At 38.5% G+C, this 6,005-nt stretch overlaps 1 long non-coding RNA gene across 1 annotated transcript; it reads right to left on the bottom strand.

Annotated features, from left to right (window-relative positions):
* Positions 1–2,073: 2,073 nt before the first annotated feature.
* LOC141621181 (uncharacterized) lies at positions 2,074–4,253 on the bottom strand. The gene is made up of 3 exons (XR_012532133.1): positions 4,079–4,253; positions 3,875–3,984; positions 2,074–2,329 (listed from the first exon to the last, which is right to left on the bottom strand). It is a non-coding gene; the product is annotated as an uncharacterized LOC141621181 (long non-coding RNA).
* Between the last annotated feature and the right edge of the window lie 1,752 nt (positions 4,254–6,005).

The following is a 6,005-nucleotide window of genomic DNA, read 5'->3' as shown; positions in this document are numbered from 1 at the left end:
AATGCAAAAATCAGACCCGAGGAGATCTGTAACTGATGGTGAACAGTGTTCTGGCGAAGAAAATGAGCTCACGGCAAAGCAAGTGCTCGATCGACTGGTTTCTGGTGGTCGATCGAGCAGATTTGGTGAAGAAAGTGGTCGATCGAGTGAAAATTCCACTCGATTGAGTGAACAGGAAAAGCAGACTGGTCGATCGAGTAGTTTTTCTACTCGATCGAGTGAAGAGCAAAATGGAGTTGCTCGATCGAGTGAAAATTTCACTCGATCGAGTGATATTGATGAAGATTCTACTCGATCGAATGGGTATTTTGATCGATCGAGTAGTTTTGATGACGGGAAGCTTATTCGAGAGCCTGCTAGTGCTCGTTTAAGCGATAAATCACCGGAAAGACCTCGTTCGAGAGGTAAGAAGCGTCCAAAGGATACAGAGCTTGCACCGGAAGATACATTGGAAGAGAGAAACAAGGGACTCGAGATACCTATCACGGTTCCCTTCCCGAGGCGTCTGCAGAATACTAAGGCCAATCAACAATTCGACAAATTTGTCGAACTTCTGAAAAGTTTGGAAGTTACTGTGCCATTCACCGAGTTGCTGACAAAGGTACCCTCTTATCTCAAGTTTATGAAAGAAATTTTATCGCGTAAGAGGAATATTAGTGATAGTAAGACCGTAGCTTTGACTGAGGTGGGGTCAGCCCTATTTCAAAATAAGTTACCTCTTAAGCAGTCAGACCCGGGTAGTTTTTCAATTCCGTGTCATATCGGTACCTATTTGATTGATAACGCGCTATGCGATTTAGGCGCTAACGTGAGTGTCTTACCGTTGTCTCTGGCTAAGAGACTTGGTTTGACAAAGCTGAGTTGCACTAACATGACAGTCCAGATGGCCGACCGTAGTATATCACGGCCACTAGGTATAGTAGAAGACGTACCTGTTCAGATCGGGAGGTTCTTTATTCCCGTCGATTTCGTTGTCTTAGACATCCCCGAAGATGCACACACCCCTATCATTTTAGGGAGACCATTTTTGTCTACTGCCCGTGCAGTAATAGACGTCGGGGGGAAGACAATGACCTTTTAGGTAGGGGACGAGGAGCTGATTTTTCACCAGTCTAAGTTCCGGAGGGCTCCCATGCAGGCTCAGTCTTGCAATGCTCTCTCTTCTATTGACACTCCAGATGAAAATTTGGAGTATTGTGCTGCTATTGTTAACCCTCCGCCTCAGACTGAGAGCAAAAAGGAGGAAAGTTCGTCTGTTTTCCTTGTTGCAGGTACAGATGAAAGTAATGAAGGAGCTGTCAAGGGACATGGTGTAACTACTGTCAATCAAACTGGAAGTGAGGATGCCAAAGATGGTGATAGAGGAGCAAGGATGAGGAAAGTTCGAGCCTATGTTGATGTGAACTATTGCCCTCCTACCGTTTCAAATGATAATTCATGCTCATGGAAGTTGAAGAGGACAGTCAATGTTGCTGAGGTGACGTCCTCCAGTCAGGAGCCCACCAAGAGGCTACTGAATTGCTTTGGGAATTGAGCGGGGAAATGCCCCGTGTAACACCTTGTAATAGATAATTTTTGAATTTTCCGTTGAATTTGTTTTAATGCTTTTAATTAGGACAATTAGTTTATAAACTATTTTTAGTGTAGATTTAAGACTATAGACTGTTCTTATGCGTATTTGGTATGTTGGGATATTTTTGCACGTGTTTTTATGCAGGTTTGGGGAAGTTTTACGCATTCCAAAGGAAGAAATGACGAAATTCAAGAGCTTACGCGAGAAAAGAGCTCGATCGAGTACTTTTTGTACTCGATCGAGTGAAAATATGGTCGATCGAGTACTTCTTCTGGTCGATCGAGTAAAGCAATAAATGGGAGTTCTCGATCGAGTAGAAATCTACTCGATCGAGTAGATGGATCAGCACAGTGTTCGATCGAGTGGTTTAAAACCACTCGATCGAGTAAAATTGTGACACCCTTAAATTTAGCGTTAAGTAAACGAGTAAATTCTACGGAAAAACTGACAGGATATGTTTGTAATTGGTTCAACTAGATAAAACCTGTAATTTCAAAAATTTTCCTAAACCATTCACAAACATTTCCGAAAGGAGAGTGCCATAACCTGCAATTGCTAACAATCTAATTTACTTAACACCGCTAAAGATAAGAGAATATATAATGATACAACCCAAAATAGAAGAGGGAGACATATGTCCCTTCAAAATATATACAAAACCAAAAGTTAAAAGGTTTACTACAAAAATAAAGCCAAACTAGGTCCAAGGTTCCTTTTGCTCACTAGCTCGTCTGTGTACCCATCTAAATCTTCAACCTGTCAATCGCATTTTATACAAACACGAAAGCCACAATTCAGTGGGGAGTAACTTCGAGTCCTCCCAGCCACGAAACGTCATATTTAATGTAACATGTAATGAAACATGTAATCAACATGATAAACAATTCAATTATCAAGTATTCTAACCTATGACCCCCTAACTGACCAAAATAAACTATCATGTGAAACATATAACAAACAGTAATCCAAACTTTATCAATTGTAACCGGCTTACATCTCACCTATTACAATTCATAAAATCACCATACAAGAAAGGGCAATATATCAAAGTCAGGCATAAGTTCTTAGTACGGTCAATAGTCACTCTGTAACTCGAGTCTATACCACGAGGTAGGGAAGGTAATCGAACCGGTATCTTGGCTCAGCGGTTAATATTAATAAAACATGGCCAAGACACAACACAACCCTAGCCTAAAATCTGCCTTGAGACCTAGACATGCGGATACACACCACCGCACCCAAGACCCACAATTTTTCTAAAACAAAGTGAGTACCCTAAGGAGTCCACCAAAGGGTTGGCTAGTACTTAAGCTGACCACTTACTATCAAAATAAGTAACGAGGTCATGCCCCAACTTGGATATAAATCCACTAGTCAGGAACACAAAGGCTATTAAGCAGTGAACATATACTCGTCAGAGACTATAAAGACCTATCTATGACAAACACAACAACCTGCAAGAAAGTATTTAATACCAATACCATTTCTAGCAATATTAACAATATTAAAGGCTTCAGGGGAATCTAGGGCCGTTTCTACAATATAAAACTACTTAAACCAACTAACTACATATGTGAAATAAAAATATAATAAATGGCCTAAAACAAGAAAAAGGCCAATTATCTAATTCATTCAAAATTTCATCCAACCGAATTTTTTACCCGAACCCCAGTAGTGCGGCAGTGCACGGGTTAAATTGCGGTGACCAATCACACAATTGATGACATCGAATCGATCAAAGGGACCAAGGCTCAGTTTTCGGCATAATCATCCAACATTACAATTATCGCTATATAATTCATTCTGAGCCTAATCTTTACAATTTCATTTTCTAACCTATACTAACATGTGCAACTACCATTATAAACATAATTTTTACCTTTAACATAATTTTTACTACTAATATGATTTAATTCAAAAGTGTACTCATATGTAACTCATACTAACTATGACATTAATAAACCCGAAATGACAAATATTGCATGGAAAACCGCGAATCAAGCAACGGACCAACCCGGGCCAGCCGTGGGCTGCCGTGTGAAATTTCTTTACGCCACCCCTACTCCTCTTTTTTTTTTTTTTTTTTTTTTTTTTTCCGTTTTTGTTCATTTAAACTCAGTTTTAAGCAATACTTAATCGTTCCCATTCTATTTCTATACTATTATGAGAATTTAAGCTACCAAAAGACATGCATGCAACCATTTCATCATGTGAAAATTAATTACTTAAACAAAAATCACAAAAACATACAAAAAGCAAAGAATGTGACGATTATTCGTCGAGTAACTCGAAATATGTTACCTTAAGCTAGAAAATGAGCAATTAGCACCTTAAAAACCAAACCCTAACAAGCAACTATCCGCTATCTTCGACAATATACGAGTCCCCAAACTCGTCTTCCAATTCTTCACCTAAATAAACAATAAAAACACAATAAGTATAAATACCGAAATTTGCCAAAATTCGTCTTAAAACAACTTCAAGAAAACTGAAATTAAAACATACTAGGTTGTAGATCTCGACGAGAGGATTCCGGAAATATAAATTATGTGAAAATCCGTCAAGAAACGAGAAAGTTATGGTGAAAATAGCTTGGATTTTGATTAAAAATGGTGTTTGTTTGTGTTTGGTATGTTAGAACATCAAGGAAAGTGTAGAGGAAAAGAAAAATCAGAAAAGAAAGGGGAAGGGGGAGAGGTGTCCGCGGGAAAGGAAGAAAGGAAAGGAGGGAGACGGGTTTAAATCGGGATTTTACGAGTCGGTTTCGGCTCGTTTCGATAATAATTAGAACCGCTCGTCAAACGCAAATTCCGACAAGACCAAAGTTCTTAAACACGAGATTACAAGAAAATTGAATACCCATACGACCCATTGCCAAAATCGTTTGCCCGATTTTCAATAGAATTATCATTTTTCCCCGAAATGCTCTTATTTCGAAATAAAAAGTTTTTACACGGTTTAAACTATTTTTAAACATTTCAAAACTATCAAAATAAATACTTTTCTTCAAAATATAATAAAATTATATTTCTTTGAATTATTTTTACTTTAAATACATTAATATCAAATTTTATTTGATTACTAAATTATTTTCGAAATATATTAACGGTCCGAAATTACGGGGCGTTACAATCACCCCTCCTTTTAAAAAGTTTCGTCCTCGAAACTCAGAAGGAGAAATCATAGTATACAACATCTTAATAATATAGTTATAAGAAAATACAAGTATCTTTTCAATGAAACGGTGATACTCTCGTTGATCAGACAAGAACATCCACATTCATATCAAGATATAAAAATATTTCTACACCAATAAATGAGAAAACCCATTATTGGGACGTCACCAACAACGAGATTAAACACTCATTAATGATAAAACCATTGAAAATCATAAAAGCATTTTCAAAATTTTAGTTTAGAGTTCTATAGTAAGAATAATATCTTTACTAATTATGATTAAATACGGCTTAGTAACTCGGAAAAAGAGTAAGAAAAGGAATACCTTACGAGAATAGTTCAGGATATTTAGCTAACATAGAAGCTTCAGTTTCCCAAGTCTCTTCTTCGACATTTCCACAACGCCAAAGAACACGGACTAAAGGTACAACTTTGCTCCTAAGTTGCTTGTTGGCTTTTTCAAGAATCCGAATTGGCCTTTCTTCAACCACCAAGTTAGGCTCCAATTCAAGAATCTCTTCTTGGATGACATGGCTAGGGTCACTAATGTACTTTCTCAACTGAGAAACATGGAAGACATTGTGAACCTTGCTCAGATTTGGGGGCAATTCTAAACGGTAAGCAGCAGGACCAATCTTTTCAATCACCCGAAAAGGTCCAATATATTTAGGGCTCAACTTCCCTTTAACGCCAAACCGTTTCACCCCTTTCATAGGTGACACTTTAAGGAATACTTGATCATCAACCTCAAAGAAAAGTGGTCGACGACGGACATCAGCATATGATTTTTGACGGTCCTGAGCGGCCTTCATCCGCTCCCGAATGATCTTAACTTGTTCAATGGACTCGGTCACCAAATCAGGTCCTAACATTGGAACGTTTTGGGTTTGATCCCAACAGACTGGAGTACGGCATTTTCTACCGTACAGAGCTTCATATGGTGCCATTTTAATGGAGGCTTGATAGCTATTATTGTAAGAAAACTCAACCAGAGGTAAACATTTCTCCCAGGAAGTTTGGAAATCTAAAGCACAGGCACGAAGAAGATCCTCCTTGACATCATACAATGTAAAGCTTTTCTCCAACTCCCGAAACCACCCTGTAAGAGCAGCTGGATCAATCTCTCCACCATAAGTGGGAGTGTTGATTCGGGTTAACTGATTAGCCACCCAAGTATAGGTGCCTGGAGTACCCTCAGCAGGCGGAGGAGGAGGAGCTTGTTGATTCTGCTAATTTTGTTGGTTTTGGAGAATTT

The sequence above is a fragment of the Silene latifolia genome, chromosome X, assembly GCF_048544455.1.
Source record: "Silene latifolia isolate original U9 population chromosome X, ASM4854445v1, whole genome shotgun sequence".
Taxonomy (NCBI): Eukaryota; Viridiplantae; Streptophyta; class Magnoliopsida; order Caryophyllales; family Caryophyllaceae; genus Silene; species Silene latifolia.
Note: the sequence above shows the minus strand (reverse complement) of the source record. Positions and strands in the feature narration are given on the sequence as shown.